The sequence below is a fragment of the Aotus nancymaae genome, unplaced genomic scaffold (assembly GCF_030222135.1).
Source record: "Aotus nancymaae isolate 86718 unplaced genomic scaffold, 86718_ANA_hifiasm-v0.15.2.pri h1tg000004l, whole genome shotgun sequence".
NCBI classification, from domain to species: domain Eukaryota; kingdom Metazoa; phylum Chordata; class Mammalia; order Primates; family Aotidae; genus Aotus; species Aotus nancymaae.
Genome location: NW_026988415.1, coordinates 14,457,927 through 14,477,403, shown reverse-complemented (window position 1 = coordinate 14,477,403; position 19,477 = coordinate 14,457,927). Strand labels below are relative to the sequence as shown.

Sequence of the window (19,477 nt, the reverse complement as noted above, 5' to 3'; positions counted from 1 at the left end):
GTAAATTACTATAAACTATAGTTACCCTACTGAAGTATCGAATACTAGCTGTCATTCCTTCTGAAACTATAAGACTACTAGAAAAACATATTGAGAGGCTGGGCGCGGTGGCTCGCGCCTGTAATTCCAACACTTCAGAAGGCTGAGGCAGGCAGATCACGAGGATCGAGACCATCCTGGCCAACATGGTGAAACCCTGTCTGTACTAAAACTACAAAAATTATCAGGGCGTGGTGGCACGCACCTGTAATGCCAGCTATTCAGGGGGCTGAGGCAGGAGAATCCCTTGAACCAGGGATTCGGAGGTGCAGTGAGCCAAGATCGCGCTTCAGGATAGGGCAAATATTTTTGGGGTAAGACTGCAAAGGCACAGACAACAAAAGCAGAAATAGACAAATGGGATTACATCAAGCTAAAGAGCTTCTGTACAGTAAAGGAAACCCTTGACAAAGAGAAGAGACAATCTACCAAATGAGAAAAGATATTTGCGATCTTGGCTCACTGCAGCCTCAACCTTTTGGGCTCAAGTCATCTTCCCACCTCAGCCTCCCGAGTAGCTGGGACTATAGGCGCATGCACTCGTGGCTGATTTTTGTATTTTCAGTAGAGACGGGGTTTCCCCATCTCGAACTCCTGGCCTCAAGTGATCCCCCCTCCTTGGCCTCCCAAAGTGCTGAGAATACAGGCGTGAGCCACTGAGCCTGGCCTGGAGGTCATTATCTTAAGTGAAATAAGCCAAAGACAGAAAAACAAATATTGAAATTTACTCGTTGTGGGAGTAAAAACGTGGATCTCATAAAGATAGATAGTAGAGTGGCAGTTATTAGAGTCTGGGCATGGGGAGGGGAGAAGGGGGCATTGAAGACAGGTTGATTAATGGGTACAAATATTTTATCCCATTCTCTAGATTGTCTCTTCACTTTGTTGAATGTTTCCTTTGCTGTACAGAAGCTCTTAAGCTTGATGTAATCCCATTCATCTATTTTTGCTTTTGTTGTCTGTGCTTTTGCAGTCTTACTCAAAAAAAATTTGCCCTGAAGCATTTCTTCAATATGTTCTTGTTCTTCTTCTTTTTTAATTTTTGAGACACAGTCTTACTCTGTCCTCGGTCACCAGGCTGGGAGTGCAATGGTGCGATCTCGGCTCACTGCAACCTCCACCTCCCGGGTTCAAGCGATTCTCCCGCCTCAGCCTCCCGAGTAGCTGGGATTACAGGCACCCGCCACCATGCCTGACTAATTTTTTTTTGGTTGAGATGGGGTTTCACCATGTTGATCAAGCTGGTATCGAACTCCTGACCTCAGGTGATCCACCCACCTCAGCCTCCCAAAGTGCTGGAATTACAGGCATGAGCCACCACACCTGGCCTCCAATGTTTTTCTAGTAGTTTCATAGTTTCAGGTCTTAGATTTAAGTCTTTATTTTTATTTGACTTTTGTATATGGTGAGAAGCAGAGGTCTAGCTTCATTTTTCTGCATATGGTTATCCAGTTTTCCTTGCACCATTTATTGAAGAGGCTGTCTTTTCCCCAAGGTATGTTCTTGGCATCTTTTTTCAAAAATGAATTGGCTGTAAATGCATGGACTTTTTCCAGGGTTCTCTATTCTGTTTCATTGGTCTATGGGTCTGTAATTATGCTGGTAGCATGCTGTTTTGGTTACTATGGCTTTGTAACCAAAGTATATTCTGAAGTAAGGCAGTGTGATGCCTCCAGCTTTGTTCTTTTTGCTCAGGATCTCTGCAATCCTCTTCTTTTTAAAAAAAATATGGAATGCTTCATGAATCTATGTGTCATCCTTGTGCAGGGGCCATGCTAACCTTCTCTGTGTTGTTCCATTTGTAGCATATGTGCTGCCAAAGCAAGCACTGCAATCCTACCCTCTAGCCCAATACATTTGGACATCCACGTCTGATTTGTCCCAGCAGGGTCTGGGACAAACAATTTTCAAAATTAAATTGTAATGATGTTCAGAGGAAGAGTAAGGTGAAGTGTTGACTGATCCCCTCTCCATAAGAAAAAGGCCCAAAGAGCCGGGTGCAGTGGCTCACGCCTATAATCCCAGCACTTTGGGAGGCCGAGGTGGGTGGATCACGAGGTCAACAGATCGAGACCATCCTGGTCAACATGATGAAACCCCGTCCCTACTAAAAATACAAAAATTAGCTGGGCATGGGGGCGCATGCCTGTAATCCCAGCTACTCAGGAGGCTGAGGCAGGAGAATTGCCTGAACCCAGGAGGCAGAGGTTGCAGTGAGCCGAGATCGCGCCATCTTACTCCAGCCTGGGTGACAAGAGCGAAACTCCGTCTCAAAAAAAAAAAAGGCCCAAAGAATTCTCCCCAGTTGCCCCACCCAAGCTGCCAGTAGATCTTCCTTAGGCTCATGCCTCTGATACCTTTGTTCACAGATTACCTCAATTTATAATGCCCTTCTCTGTCTTTGGAATACCTATTTATCTTTCCGGGCCCAATGGAAATGCTCCTTCCTCCAATAACCTTCCAGGTTAGTTTGAGAACTATTAACTCCTGCTCCATCACCATAGAATGTTGCTTATTCTGCTTTACAATTCTTCTTGAGTAATCACTAGTCACGTGTATATCTTCCTTTCTCTTCTGCCTAGACTATGAATTCTTCAGGCTGCCAGCACAATGCCTGATCCAGAAATGACATTAATACCAATTGATGAAATAAAATCCTTCGTCTCCACTGCATCTGAAGCCCTAAGTAGGCCCAGAAAGGGTCCTAGGCAAGGCCTCATACAACAACCACACACCCTTCCCTAGGACATCACCAACTTGACCTGGCCACATGTCGCTTTTGCAAACACAAACTGGTTAAGCAGCAGGGCATTGCAAAATGACTAAGGCTTGTACTTCCCTTGCAGGTCAGACTGGTTTGTAGTATAATACGTGGTTGTAGAAAATGTAACTGGTACAGCTCACGTAAGAAACCAGTATAGAAAAATTGTATGGTGCCATAAAAAACAATTGAATTTCCAAAAGGAGACATATCTGCCACCTCTAGGAGGCTTCTGACTCCTGTTTGCTTTAGATTACCCTTGGGCTCGACATCCCTTCAGATCTTATAAATTGGAAGATTTCTTCTTTTGCAAAAATGGGCATCTTGCTTTGTGTTGTTCTTGCATCATTTAAGATACATTTGCTTTCTTTCCAATTATATCACAAGTTACACTCCAGCAGGGTTTCCTCATTTCTAAAATGGAGACAAGAATCCTTGGCCTACACAGTTTACCAGCCTCTTAGGAGGTTCTAATGTGGTAATGTATATGGAATAGGTCAGTGGTCCCCAACCTCTTTTGACACCAGTGACTGGTTTCGTGGAAGTCAATTTTTCCATGGATGGCGATGGGGGATGATTTTGGGACGAAACTGCTCCAACTCAGATCATCAGGCATTAGATTCTCATAAGGAGCGTGCAACCTAGATCCCTCCCATATGCAGTTCACAATTGAGTTTGCACTCCTGTGAGAATCTAATGCTGCCACTGATCTCACAGGAGGTGGAGCTCAGGTAGTAATGCTTGCCCATCCATGGCTCACCTCCTGCTGTTCAGTCTGGTTCTTAATAGACAAGGGACCAGTGGCATCGGTAATAATGTAAACCACAAGATGTTCTTCAAACTAAGTTCTGTTTTATTATTATGTTTTTAAAAATCTTGATACTGTACTACTTAGGTATGAGTGTTTCAGATGACAATTGTGAGAATCAAAGGCTTTATTGCAAATGACTAGGCATAATGCTTCTGATCATGGTTTCCCAAATTTGTCTGAGGATGAGAACTGCCTGGAGCCCTTGTTAAAAACAGATTCCAAGATCCTTTCCCAGTCCTACTGAATACTAATTTCCAGGAGAAAGATAAGATTAACAGTATAATTAGGAATGAGACCAGCTGATTCTTTTTTTTTTCTTTTTATTTTTCTTTCTTTCTTTCTTTCTTTTTTCTGAGACAGAATCTTGCTCTGTCACCCAAGCTGGAGTGCAGTGGCATGATCTCAGCTCACTGCAACCTCTGCCTCCCAGGTTCAAGTGATTCTCCTGCCTCAGCCTCCCGAGTAGCTGGGACTACAGGCGCCTGCTACCATGCCTGGCTAACTTTTGTATTTTTAGTAGAGTTGGGGTTTCACCGTATTGGCCATGCTGGTCTCGAACTCCTGACCTTGTGATCCACACTGACCTTGTGATCCACTGGCCTTAGCCTCCTAAAGTTCTGGGATTATAGGAGTGAGCCACCACACGCAGTCAAGAGACCAGGTGATTCTTACCCAACGGCAAATCTGAGAAACACTCATCTGGGAGATAAAGGCAATGACTCTACCAGTCATTCATGTATCAGAATGGATTAGTTAGGATTATTTCTGGGAAAGGTCTTTCAGATAAGGAGAAATCAAAACTGTGGAACAGAGCTTGGAAGGAAGCTCCAGCAGGGCCAGACAAACTTCCCTCACAATTGTGCCTGCAGCTAGTATATGCAAGACTTTCCCCTGGAATTTCCTTGTCTTGGACCCAAGCTCTTAGAACTGGTTTGAGGAGCTATGTGACTTGCAGATAATATCATTTACCATTTGAAGTCAAAGTGTAACACAGGGGCCTTTACTGCCTCAACTAATTGGTGATGTTTCAGATATTTCCTGTTTTTTTTTTGAGATCGGAATCTCGCTCTGTCACCCAAGGCTGAAGTGCAATGGCTCGATCTTGGCTCACTGCGACCTTTACCTCCTGGGTTCAAGCAATTCTCCTGCCTCAGCTTCCCAAGTAGCTGGGATTGCAGGCACGCACCACCACGCCTGGCTGGTTTTTGTATTTTTAGTAGAGATGGGTTTTCACCATGTTGGTCAGGCTGGTCTTGAACTCCTGACCTTGTGATCCGCCTGCCTCAGCCTCCCAAAGTTCTGAGATTACAGGCATGAGCCATAGCGCCCGGCCGGTTTCAGAAATTTCTTAGTGCCACGGTGGCTTTATCCAACCGGTGCTCCTACTAGATCCCTCTCTCCAGAGCTCTCCCAGCTCCCTGGGCAGACCTCTTTCATAGCTCTTAAACACTGTGCTGTCATTGTTTTCCTGTTTGTCTCTTAAGTGGTGAGAACTGGACTTGGGCTTATCACATTGTGAGGCCCAGGGGATGCAAAGTTGAAATTTTCTGTTTACTCTGTACCTCACCTAGTTGACTGGAAGGTTATTGAGGGCAGTCATTGTTCAACTGTGTATCCATCCTTATGTCCTAGCCTCCTGTCATGCACAGAGTCATCCATCAGGAAATATTTGTTAGAGTGAATGGGGAGGATTGCGGTGGCTCATGCGTGTAATCCCAGCACTTTGAGAGGCTGAGGCAGGTGGATCACTTGAGGTCAGGAGTTTGAGACCAGCTTGGCCAACATGGTGAAACCCCGTCTCGACAAAAAATACAAAAAAAAAAAAAAAAAAAAGCCAGGCATGGTGGTGAGCACCTGTAGTCCCAACTACTTGAAAGGCTGAGGCACGAGAATTGCTTGAACCCAGGAGACGAAGGTTGCAGTGAGCCGAGATTTCACCACTGCACTCCAGCCTGGGGAACAGAGCAAGACTTCGTCTCAAAACAAACAAAAAGAGTGAATGATCTCCCTTTTGGTAAAGCCTATGTTAGTTACTTCAGGATAGATGCAGAGTCCGCTAGGCATGGACACTGGCAGTCTTAGGATTGGGACTCAGTGAGAGCCTACTGTTCATAGCCTTTATATAGGTGCTATTTTTGAGCTGAGGTGAGTTTGAGAAGGCCCTTATGAGAGGAGTGGGGAATATTGCTTAGTTCTCCCATTATCTTGAGGCAAGGGCTGGAGACCAAAAGGTGTGGCTGAAACAGGGTTGAACACCAACAAGGCTTCAGCTGCATTCTCATTAGCTGACAATCCAGACACATGGTCAATCCAGCCATAAAAAGGTATTAAAAGTCACAGTCACAAAAAGGTATTAAAAGTCTAGACTGTTCAGACATATTTCACTGCCAGTCAATTTTGGTAGCCTTTGCCCAGAGCTCCTCTCCTGTTCTTTCTTGCCATAACTCATTTTGGGACAAAATTAAGGAACAGGAATCATAATTGCAGTCATTCAGTGGCAGAGCAGACAATAGAGACACGGTTTCATTGCCTAGAGCACTTTTTGTAAAAGTAGGAGCTGACTTCCATGGTTGCATTAGCTAGCTGTATGACATCAGGCAAATCCTTTCTTCTTCCTGGGCCTTGAAATTCACTTCATACAATGAAGTTGCTGGACTAGAACGAGTTTGTGGCAGGCCTGGCCAGAAATTTCTGTTCAAGGTTCTGGAACTAGCCTTTCTCCTGTCTTGATTCCTTGTCCAAGCTTATAAGAACCAAACCATAGAGACACTGTCCTGTATTTCTCATCACTCCTACCCCATGACCCATGTAAATCCTACCCCATGACCCATATAAATCCTACCCCATGACCCACATAAATAAAAATGACTAAATTACCAGTTAATCAAGAACACTTGAATTGCCTGCTAGATGTCAACACTATGTGTGAATGACTTTGTTTTATTCTGTAAATAGTGGGAGCATTTTACATGCTCCAGAGCTTGGGGTGGTTTCAGGGATGCCAAAAGCCCTATGACTTAGTGAGCCTGGGGGCAGAGCTAAAGATGGTTTTTCACCTTCTGTAGTAGCAACCAGGGTACCTGTGCTCTCTGCACCTGTCAGGTTACAACACTGTTACGCAAGGCTGTCTATTCACCGTGCTAGAGAAAGTTGACCGAGACAAGGAGAAAGTTCCCAATACAAGGCATAGTATTAAGGGAAAAGAAATGAAACTAAGGAATTCCTTGTGAACGTAGAAAACAACCATGGAATGAAGCCTGTGAGGCAGTGTGGTTCACTGGAAGAAACATAGTCATGAGCTGCAGAAACTGGGGTAAGTTGCTTAAATTGTCTGAGCTGAAGCCTACGCAACGTGGCAAATCCCTTCTCTACTAAAAATACAAAAAGTTAGCCAGGCATGGTGGCACGTGCCTATGATCCCAGCTACATGGGAGGCTGAGGCATGAGAATTGCTTGAATCTGGGAGATGGAGGTGGCAGTGAGCCAAGATTGCGCCACTGCACTCCTGCCTGGGCGACAGAGCGAGACTCCATCTAAAAAGAAAAAAAATTCTCTGAGCTCAGATCCTTCATCTGTGAAACTTTCTTTCATAAGGTAGCCTGAGCAGAGGAAATAATGCATGTCTGTAAAGTGACTAGAACACGGACGGCACTCATATATATGTTTGTATTATGAAGAAGCTGGGACTTGATGAAGAATGAAATAAAGGCCGTGGCCACTGAGATTAGTCAACTTTGTTGTAAAAATTAAAGAGGCTGTTGATAATGAGGGAGGCTGTGCATGTGTGTGGAGGGGCAGGGGCTAAATGGGATATCTTTGTACATTCCCCTCAGTTTTGCTATGAACCTAAAACTGCTCTAAAACAATAAGGTCTTTAAGAAAAACTATCAAGGGGAAACGAACAAACAAACAAAAACCCCAAACCAAAACAAAAAATCAAGGGAGTCTATCTTATCTAATGATGTAGCCCAGATACTGTCTTAGGTCACCCTTAATTGCAGCTCCTATCTCAGCATCCTCCAGGGATTTCCAGGCTATACTGCATACTTGGTGTCTCCATGCGCTTGGACATTTGTGCATGCTCTTTTCACCCTGTCCTGTACCAAACCCTGATGCATTTTGCTATTTTCCACAAGAAATCCAGATACAATCAGCATTTTCTAAATTTGTCAATTTTACTGCAATTCTTTTTTTTTTTTAGACAGAGTATTATTGCTCTGTCGCCAGGTGCCAGGCTGGAGTGCAATGGCGCAATCTCGGTTCACTGCAATCTCTGCTTCCTGGGTTCAAGCAATTCTCCTGCCTCAGCCTCCCGAGTAGCTGGGACTACAGGCATGTGCCACCATGCCCAGCTAATTTTTGTGTTTTTTAGTAGAGACGAGGTTTCACCATGTTGGCCAGGATGGTCTCGATCTCTTGACCTCGTGATCTACCTGCCTCAGCCTCCCAAAGTGCTGGAATTACAGGCATGAGCCACCGCCCCCGGCAATTTTACTGCAATTCTTAAGTATTATGGGGGAGATCCCACATCGTGCCCTGAGTAGCTTTCTACTATCTCCCTGTCTCCATCCTTCCACTCTGTCTCTTTCCAAAGTCTGTACTTCCTGTGGCCCTGTCCTTCATACTTAGCTCCTTGGCTTCTCATAAATGGCAGGCCCACCAGGTTCATCTGGAATTTTCTATCTAGTAATCCAGTAGGTGCTCAATGAAACATATTTAAAACTTAAAAATTGGACTAAGACTTTTGAAACACCCTGTTGGGGGAATATGCCAAAGGACAACACTAAAATTTCATTAAGTGTCCAAGATGTATCTTATCACACTCACCTACTTATCTACTTTCTTCATGGGCAAACTTGGAAGGCAGACCGAACTAATAATAGACAAGTTTTCTGTTTGTTTTTTGTTTTTTTGAGACAGACTTTCGCTTTTATTGCCTAGGCTGGAGTGCAATGGCACCATCTTGGCTCACTGCAACCTCTGCCTCCTGGATTCAAGCAATTCTCCTGCCTCAGCCTCCCAAGTAGCTGATGGCACCCACCATCACGCCCGGCTAATTTTTGTATTTTAGTAGAGACAGGGGTTTCACCATGTTGGCCAGGCTGTTCTTGAACTCCTGACCCAAGTGATCCACCCGCCTCCACCTTCCAAAGTACTGGGATTACAGGCGTGAGCCATCATGCATGGCCAAACCACAAGATTTTAAGGTAAGCATGTGCGTCACAGCACTTCTGGGAATGTTTCCTCACAGAGGCACAGACGATTTCAATGATTGGGATGAGCAAGCCACGGCAAGGGGAGATTCTGCAATAACATATACTTAAGATGTAGCTTCTATATAATTACACTCCGCTTCAGCCCATGTGATTTTGTACTTCAAAAGTGACCAGCTCTATAATCCAGTTGTAATGTTTTCCCAAATGTCCATTGCAAGAGGCAGGTATACTATACTGTAGTGCAGTGGTTAAGGGCATAGATAAGAAGCATTCAGACCTGGGTTAAAACTTCATTTTGACAGTTACCAGCTGTGTGTGACCTTGGGCCAGTTTGCCTCTTGTAACTTCAGTTTCCTTATTTGCAAAATTGGGGTGATTATATAAATGTTGATGTTCTCTGTATAACTCTTCAAAACACATTTTTAATGTTGGCATTTGGAGTAACACCAGCATCTAGATATATATTTAGAATCAGTAACTTTCCTAAATATGTGAAATTCAGCATTGGAAATACTTAAACTACATTTTAAGAAGCCAATTCTAGTTTAAGCTGGTTACACACCTAAACAAGTTCCTAGTCTTTGAAGTAAAACCCCCAAATAAAAAATCAATAAAAACTAACTTACACATGATTACATCACCAGAATACACTTTCACCAGTGGTATTTTATTATTAATTTTTTCTTTTTAGAGGCAGCATTGTACTCTGTCACCCAGGCTGGAGTGGAGTGGCATGATCATAGCTCACTGCTGCCTTGAACTCCTAGACTCAAGGGCTCCTCCTGCCTCAGCCTTCCAACCCACCTCAGCCTTCCAAGTAGCTAGGACTAAAGCACATACCACCATACCCAGCTAATTTTTTATTTTTTTGTAGAGATGGGGGTCTCCCTTTGTTGCTCAGGCTGGCCTCAAACTCCTGGCCTCAAGCAATCCTCCCACCTTGGCCTCCCTGCCTCCTTCTTGGGATTACAGGTGTAAGCCACTGCGCCAGGTCTACCAGTGGTAATTTTAAGCTGCCATGCTTAAACTTGCTTAACTGTAGGCTGGGCGTGGTGGCTCACACCTGTAATCCCAGCACTTTGGGAGGCTGAGGTGGGTGGATCACGAGGTCAGAAGTTCAAGACTCAGCCTGGCCAAGATGGTGAAACCCCGTCTCTACAAAAAAAAAAGAAAAAAAAAACTTGCTTAACTGTATATGCTTAACAGTGACAGCCCATGATTGCCGGTCCCCTTGTGCAGAAAACTTCAGGCAATTTTTTTTTTCAGAATGAAGGCTCAAATAAATGTACAATTCCATACGTCTTAAGATATAGAAAATGCTTGTGTTACTGAAACACCAGGGGTTTGGTCTAGCTCCTGTTGTCCACTGCACAGAAAGCCAATCACTGATACAACAATTATTGCCAAGGAAGGCTTTAATTGCATGCTGCAGTCTAGAAGATGGGAGCTCAGTCTCAAACCCATCTCCCTGACCCACTAAAACTAGGGATTTATATGGCAGGGGAAAAAATATAACGATGTGTAAGATGTAATAATGTGTAAGAAAGTAGGAACTAAGGAGGGGCAAGGAAGCAATCATGACCTAATGAGGGGTCCTGCATCTCATTATCTGGATGTGGTTATCTGATGAGTTTCAGTTGTTGATACTTTTCCTGATACTTGATACTTGATACTTTTACTTGATACTTTTCCTGAGAGGCCTGAAGGATATTTTTCTCCTAAGGAAGGAACTCAGATAAAACAAATAAAAGTTTTATGCTTTAAGATCAGAAGGGTCAATTTCTGTTTATCCCACCCCCGCCCAAAAAAAAAACTATGGGACTATTGGGTCAGTTTCACTTGCAGCTTTGAAATGAATGTTGTTGTTGTTTCAAACCTTAGCTGTATTCCGGAGGCCTGAGTTTCCTCCTCCCAGAGGCTGTCAGGACAAAATCTATGATAGCTTAAGCTCCTCTAGTTACATATTACCCCCACCATCTCCCAATTATGCTTCTTGCCCTAATTCTCTGCTTCTCCTATTGATTGAAGTTCCACTTTTCCCTCAGCAACCAAAAACTTCTATCATGCCTTTTCTGGAATGGCTGCTACATAACTATCACACACCTTTACATCCTCAACACCTTTCATGAGCATTTTTCCACCTCCTTACCTTAGTGGAAATCTGATTTTCCTCTGAGAACACCATTTCCTTTGTAGCCCCATTCAATGGTAGCTACTTAATTTCTCAGCACCCTACCTTTTATAGTCTGGGAGGTGGGGTTTGTGTCTTCCACACTGGGGAATGCCACTTTCAAACCATTACTCCCTCCTTTGAGCTACATGCTGTTTAGCTATGCTAATGCTTCCCCATCTTGGTCCTTGTTATCTGCTGAATTCCTGGCCAGTTCTCTGTGTTCACTGGAGACTTTAGAAAGTGGCTTTTAGTCTTGCTCTCTATTGTAAGCCCTGCTGGGGGACTTCAGTGTCTACATGGTCAACCCACCCATTAACCTGGCCAATCTGTCCCTTGACCTCCTAATTTCCAATGACCTTCTCCTCCACACAGCCACCCACTTCAACAGTTGCACCCTAGACCTTATAAACAGCAGAAACTTACCCTAATTCAAGCTTGTCCAACCCATGGTCCATGGGCTGCATGCAGCCCAGAATGGCTTTGAATGAAGCCCAACACAAATTTGTAAACTTTCTTAAAACAGTATTTTTTGTGATTTTTTTTTTTTTTTTTTTAGCTCATCTGCTATCTTAGTATTAGTGTATTTTGTGAGTCGCCCAAGACAATTATTCTTCCAGTGTGGCCCAGGGAAGCCAAAAGATTGGACACCCCTGCCCTAATTTGAAATAATCCTTTCTGATCAAACCTCCCCTTATGCCATTTTCTCCTCAATTACCTCACTATACCTGTTTTTTTCTTCAACGAAGAGACACTTGGCTGGCTATACACACTGATTCTGTTCCTCTTCAATGCTAACAGAAACCCACTTTTTTTCACTATCCATCTTTTAGGGAAAGATTCCTCAGCTTTGGGGGCAGTCCTGATTAATCTGAAATGACAATTTTCAAATTGTGGTCCATATTGGTCCCTTTCCAAGGTTTCACAAAGTCAAAACAACTTGCAAAATAATAGTCATTATTTGCCACTTTTTTTCTTTGTGGACAGTTTCACTGATGGTGCAAAAGCAATGGTAGGTAAAATTGTGGGTGCACTGGCACACAAATCAAGGCAGTGGCATCAGTCTGCTAATGGTCGTTTTACTTTTTCCCACCACACACTTGAAGAGAAAAAAATTCAATTTTACCTGATGAAGGAGTGAAAATTACTAATTTTATTAAATATCAACTTTTGAGTATAGGTGTTATTCTATGTGACAGGCTGGGCATGGTGGCTCACACCTGTAATCCCAGCACTTTGGGAGGCCGAGGAGGGCGGATCACCTGAGATTGGGAGTTCAAGACCAGCCTGACCAACATGAAGAAACCCCATCTCTACTAAAAATACAAACATTAGCTGGGCGTGGTGGCGCATGCCTGTAATCCCAGCTACTTGGAAGGCTGAAGCAAGAGAATCGCTTGAACCCGGGAGGCAGAGGTAGTGAGTGGTGAGCCGAGATCATGCCATTGCACTCTAGTCTGGGCAAGAAGAGTGAAACTCCGTCTCAAAAAAAAAAAAAATTCTATGTGACCAAATAGGAAGTATGCATAAAGCACTCTGTATACAAAAGTGTAATGGTTACCTCAAAAATAAAACAACTTGTTAATTGAATTGCAAACTGAACTAGCTGATTTTGTCATGGAACTCCATTTCTACTTGAAAGAATAACTGACAGAAAAACTATGGTTATTCAGACTTGAGTATTTGGCAGATTATTTTTCATAAGTGAATGAAATGAGCTTGTCACTTAAAAAAAAAAAACCCTTTGTTCTTCACTGCCTTCAAGTGTGACAAATACTCCTGAGCTATCAAAGAAGATGAAAAACAAAAAAATCCCATTAGATTTAAGAACATGAAGGTCCTGCTGACCTTCTCAAAAGATTTCAGTGGAATGGTGTGGACAGAATACAGATTAAGGTAGATTGAGAAATGAGTAGGAAGTGAAAAAATGGAAGCAGTAAGAGTAGACAACTCTTCGAAGAAATTTAACAATGAAGGAAAAAAGGATAGAATGATAGCTGGAAGGTAGAGTGGGATCAAGGAAAATTATCCTAAAGATGTGAGAGACCTGAGCTTGTTTAAACAATGATGGGATGGAGAAAGGATTAGGTTGGTGCAAAAGCAACTGTGGTTTTTCCAATTAAAAGTAACGGCAGGCCAGGCACGGAGGCTCACGCCTGTAATCCCAACACTTTGGGAGACCAAGGCGGGTGGATTACGAGGTAAGGGTTTGAGACCAGCCTGGCCAACATGGTGAAACCTCGTCTCTACTAAAAATACAAAAAATTATCTGTTCATAGTGGTGGGCGCCTATAATCCCAGCTACCCGAGAGGCTGAGGCAGGAGAATCCCTTGAACCTGGGAGGTGGAAGTTGCAGTGAGCCGAGATTGCACCACTCCACTACAGCCTGGGTGATAGAGTGAGACTCCATCTCAAAAATAAATAAATAAAATGGCTGGGTGCGGTGGCTCATGCCTGTAATCCCAGCACTTTGGGAGGCCAAGGCAGATGGATCACAAGGTCAGGAGTTCAAGACCAGCCTGGCCAAAATGGTGAAACCCCGTCTCTACTAAAAATACAAAAATTAGCCCAGTGTGGTGGCACACACCTGGAATTGTAATTCCAGCTACTAGGGAGGCTGAGGCACGAGAATTGCTTGAACCTGGGAGGCGGAGGTTGCAGTGAGCCGAGATAGCACCATTGCACTCCAGCCTGGGCGACAGAGTGAGACTCTGTCTCAAAAAAAAAAAGGAAAAAAAGTAACAGCAAAAATCGCAATTACTTTTGCACCAACCTAATAAAAAGGGAGTGACCAAAGATACAGAAGAGGGAGGAAATGGTGGGTAAGATTCAGTGGAAGAACAAAAAAATAAAAATAAAAATAATAAAAAAAGATTCAGTGGAAGAGTTTGGGATCTGGGGCTCAGTTGATGATGACGATAGTGGTGGTGGTCGTGGTGTGTGTTTGTGTTGGTTGAGTAGGAGTGATAGAAGTTTTGAAGAAGGTGAGAAGGTAAATTGTCATTGTAGGAAGTGGGAGAGCAAACAGACCAAAGAAACAAAGTAGTCTTGCTAGGCAGTGTTGATCTTGATCTCATTCTCTCCCCTTGCTTCTCCCTCCCTCTATAAGTTGCTGGTTTCCAGATCTGTACCGCTAGTCCATGCACTCGCTGCCTCTTGATGCCAGTGGGCTAGGTGAGATCCCGAAACAGTGGTGGGACCTTGACCCTGGCCCTTGTCCAGGCTCTTGACACTGCTGTGAGAAAGAATTCAAGGACAAGTCAGAAAACAGTGAAAGCACACCCTCAGGAAAGGGGAGTGCAGGTGTACTCAAGAGAGTTGCACCCAGTGGGGTTTGGGCTTCTATTTTTATGGGTTTCTTTTTTTTCTTTTTTTTTAGAGACGAGGTTTCTCCATGTTGGTCAGGCTGGTCTCGAACTCCCACTTTTGGGTGATCCGCCCGTCTCGGCCTCCCAAAGTGCTGGGATTACAGTCATGAGCCACTGCGCCCAGGCTTTTTTATGGGTTTCTTTAACCAAGGGGCGAAATATTCATGAACACTTCTGGAAAAAGGTGAAGATTTCTCAGAGCTGTGGCACCACCCATTTTGATACCATATATGGATGTTCCCAGAACTGTCATGGTGCTGGTGGATATGAGATTATGTTAATGAGCATGTAGTGAGATCCTAGGTGAAACCTAGGTCAAATGTAGAGCCATGTTGTGTCCAGTCAGTCTTAGCCAGCTTGGCCCAAATCCTGTTATTCAGAGTTTATGGGCCCTTAGCATTTGCAGCTGTTTCAACAGTTTCCTTCTGCTAGTCACGTAAAAGTGCTGCCTAAAATATTCTATTCTCCTGCGACCACCCTATATTACTCCTGTCTCACTCTGACCTCCAGACCCTCATATCTTATTGACCATATCTTATTGATATCTCCACTTGGGTGTCACACAAACATTTCACTCACAACATCCAAAAGCGAACTCATGACCTTCTCTCCCAAACCAGGTCTTGTCTTAGTGTTCCTTACGCCAGTGAATGATACTATCATCCATCCTGTTATGCAAGACAGCACCCTAGAAGTCATCCTTGTTTTGTCGATTTTCCTCCCCCTCTATATTCAATCAATTACCAAGTCATATTAATTCAGTTTCCTTCACAAACCTTAGATCTATCCATATCATTCATTCCCCCTACTAGCACTCTAATTCAGGCTGGTATTATCATCTGCACTACTGCTATATCCTCCTACTTTCCTCTCCCACCCTTTATTTTCTTACAAGCAGTCTGAGTGATCTTTTTCAAAAGCAAATATGTCACACCTCTATTTAAAACCCTTTAAAAGCTTTTCATTGCCTGTAGGATAAAGAACAAAATCTGTAGCTCTTCCTCTTTCCTTCCGTCTGCACCCCCACTCTTTGTCACATGGCTCATATTCCCAAACCCTCATCCTGCCCTGCATGATCTCTTTTTTCCATAATTTCCTCCTCTTCCTCCTCCTCTTTCTCCTCCTCCTCCTCTTTCTCCTTCTTCTTCTCCTTCTTCTTCTTCTGGGGTTTCACCGTGTTGGCCAGGCTGATCTCGTCGAACTCCTGGCCTCAAGTGATCTGCCCACCTTGGCCTCTCAAAGTACTGGGATTATACAGGTGTGAGCCACGACACAGCCTCCATAATCCCCTTCTAATAGTCTATATACTTTATTCAGACTATTGTTTGTTGTCTGTCTCCCTCCTCTAGAATGTAAGCTCCATGGGTCCATGGATCTTTGTTTTGCACACAGCTTTATCACTAGTTTGCACCATATTTGCCCCCTCAAGCCTGCCCCACTGCCAAAATTCATATGTTTAAATCCTAACACCCAGTACCTCAGAATGTGACTATATTTGACGTAGGGTCTTTAGGAGGTAATTAAGATAAAATGAAGTCATTAGGATGGGTCATAATCTGATCTGACTGGTGTCCTTATAAGAAGAGATGAGGGCTGGGTGCAGTGGCACATGCCTATAATCCCAGCACTTTGAGAGGCCAAGGCAGGTGGATCACCTGAGGTCAGGAGTTCAAGACCAGCCTGACCAATATGGTGAAACCCCATCTCTACTAAAAATACAAAAATTAGCCAGGCGTGGTGGTGGGCACCTGTAATCCCAGCTACTCGGGAGGCTGAGACAGGAGAATTGCTTGAACCCAGGAGGCGGAGGTTGCAGTGAGCTGAGATTGCGCCCCTGCACTCCAGCCAGCCTGGGCAACAGATTGAGACTCCATCTCAAAAAAAAAAAAAAAAGAAGAAGAAGAAGAAGAGATGAGGACACACACACATAGAGGGAAGATCATGTGAAGACACAGAACGAAGGTGGCCATCGATAGGCCAAAGAGAGAGGCCTCAGAAGAAACCAACCGTACTGACACCTTGATCTCAGACTTCAGCCTCTAGGAGTGTGAGAAAACACATTTCTGTTATTTAAGCCACCTAGTCCATGGTACCTTGTCACTGGGCTGCCCCGGCAAACTAATACACTCCTAAACACCTAGGACAGCTCCCGGCACATAGTAAAGCACTCAGCAAATATTTGCTAAAAGACTAGATGAATGTGAGGCTGTTTCGAAAAACTTTCAAACTGGTTTTTTCCTCTGCTCTCACACCACCACAGCAATCATCAAAACAGAAGAAGAATTCTATGATCAAATGTGGTGCGGTGCAGGGGGTTCCCCGCACACCAAGTCCTCCAATTCAATTCCAATACTCTACCTGGAGATACTGTCAGTTCCCACAAAGGGAGAGCTCAGTCTCCAAGGCCACCTCTCCACACACACCAGGTACAAGTCCAAGCCTCCAGAACCTCTGACTGACTGGCTTAAGTTGGGGTTCCTACAATCTCCTCTTTGGGTTCCATTAATTTGCTGAAGCAGCTCAGAGAACTCAGGGAAACCCATTTACCAGTTTATTACGAAGGGTATTGCAAAAGATACAGGTGAAGAGATGCATATGTCAAGGTATGGGGCAAGGGGTGCGAAGCTTCTATGATCTCCCTGGGTGCACCACCCTCCAGGAACCTTTATGTGTTCAGCTATCGGAAAGCTCTCCAGACCCAGTCTAGTTTTTTTGTGTGTGTGTATTTTTTTCCAAAGGTTTGCTCTGTCGCCCAGGCTGGAGTGCAGTGGTGCAATCTCAGCTCACCACAACCTCTGCCTCCTGGGTTCAAGCGATTCTCCTGCCTCAGCCTCCCAAGTAGCTGGGATTACAGGCACATGCTACTGCACCAGGCTAAATTTTTTTTTTTTTGTATTTCTAGTAGAGACGGGGTTTCACCATGTTCAGGCCAGGCTGGTCTTGAACCCCCGACCTCAGGTAATCTGCCTGCCTCGGCCTCCCAAAATGCTAGGATTACAGGCATGAGCCACGCCGCCCTGCTATACTTGGGTTTTGATGGATGTGTCATTATGTCAGCATTCCTTCCCCTAGGGTATATGGCAAGACTCTGTCAGGAGAGGGTCTTAAGATCCATAATCAGAAAAGTGGGGAAAAGATTCGAGTTCTGCCTTGGGTCAGATGAAAGGAGGGTGGGAGAAGATCAGATTCTGTTTCCTGAGGCTAGCACATCCAATATTATAACAAAAGACTGTAACAAGGGCTATGGGAGTTATGAGCTAAGAACCGTGGGCGAAAACCCATATATATCTGTAGATCATAACACCACAGAGGCCCTCCTTGATCTAGCCCCTGCTGCTCTCTCCCAACTCACCTCCTGCAACATTTTCCTTTGATCTCTCAACTCTATCCAAACAGCACTTTCCGAACTCCTGAAACGTGACCTGCTCTTCCCACTCAGAACATTTTCACACTGTGCTCTCTGCCCCGGAGCGCTCTCTCCCTCGTCCCACCACCCCTCCCCGACGCCGGCATCACAGTTTCGCACCATTTATCTTTCAGGTCTCAAATGAAATTCCAAAAAATATTTTCTCAAGCAGATGAATTGGCTCTCAGATGAGGTTAGTTTGGCCTTTGTGTTCTGCTGTCTCATCTATTCATCTCCTCTCTGCATGTGCGTTGCTTAGAAGGAATGTTGTGTTGATTTGGAAGAATGACTGATAAATTACTCAGAGGAGAGAGTGAGACCCACAGTGAGACATAAGGATAAGAATTTATTTTTCTCTTGAGTGGGATGCAGATAAAACGAAGGAGAGAATGAAAGCTTCGGATTCATCTGCTATAACTTTTCTTTTTGTTTTTTGAGACAGGGTCTCGCTCTGTCACTCAGGCTGGAGCGCAGTGGCGCCAACACGGCTCACTGCAGCCTTGACCTCCTGGGCTCAAGTGACTCTCCCACCTCAGCCTCCCGAAGAGCTGGAACTACCCATGCCCAGGTAATTTTTGTATTTCCTGTAGAGACAGGGTTTTGCCATGTTTCCTAGGCTGGTCTCAAACTCCTGGGCTCAAGTGATCTGCCTTCCTCAGCCTCCCAACATGCCAGGATTACAGGCATGAACCACTGTGCCTGGTCTCATCTGTTATAAATTCACAAATACCTGGTATTAGGACAGTTTCTGAGCTGTTTGTTTGAGAGAGACTGATGGAAGATATTGAGATATATTTTAACTACACTTTTTTCTAAACAGAGGAAGAGTCTAGTGCTGTAATTTCTGCTTGTTGTGCGATCCTATCATTTATGCAACTTTCCTATATCTTTTTTTTTTTCTTTTTGAGACAGAGTCTTGTTCTGTTGCCCAGGCTCAAGTACAGTGGCACGATGTCGGCTCACTGCAACCTCCGCTTCCCAGGTTCAAGTGATTTCCAGCTATTTTTAGTAGAGACAGGGTTTCACTACGTTGGTCAGGCTGGTCTCAAACTCCTGACCTCAACTGATCCGCCTGCCTCTGCCTCCCAAAGTGCTGGGATTACAGGCGTGAACCACCGCGCCTGGCCTCTTTCCTATATCTTTTAACCTGACATCCACTAGTTGTGACCTTCTACTCACTCCATTCTCCCTATATTCACCCCCTCCCCAGACAAACCCCACCTCCTTCCACTGTTCCAATCTGCTTCTCTTACAGCTCTCTCTCCATTTCTGTGACTGCCTGCTGGATTTGATCCAGCAGCCCCGAAACTAGCAACCCAATGGAGGTAAGAGACCCACCCAGCACCCTGGCTCAAGTTCCAGGCATACGGAGCCCTGTTTCCAATCCTGTTGGTCCTAAAAATATACCAACCATTGGCAGGTGGCTGGGCTATTTTCAACCTTGGGGGCCTCAGGAATCAACGGATTCATGCCAGGTCAGGAAGCAAAAAAAAGCAAGCTTTCACTGGTGGGCTTCGTGTAGAAACAGCTGTCTTGTGGCATGAGTTAAACTGATTCTCAATTGTCTATTTACTGGCATTGCCATTTTACTGTTTCTTTTTTAAAGTTCAATCACATTTTCCAGTTCCACCCTAAAACATGAACCTGGGATAGCACATGCAGATATTGGGAGGGGAGGGTGAGAGTCCAGAGAAATGTCTTTTTT

The 19,477-nt window shown here is 44.4% G+C and overlaps 1 non-coding gene and 1 pseudogene across 1 annotated transcript; both read right to left on the bottom strand.

The window, feature by feature from the left end:
* LOC135277751 (high mobility group protein B3-like) overlaps positions 1 to 19,477 on the bottom strand; it is a 39,248-nt pseudogene that overhangs the window by 1,308 nt on the left and 18,463 nt on the right.
* LOC135269232 (U6 spliceosomal RNA) lies at positions 1,762 to 1,868 on the bottom strand. Its single transcript, XR_010337556.1, has one exon. It is a non-coding gene; the product is annotated as a U6 spliceosomal RNA (small nuclear RNA).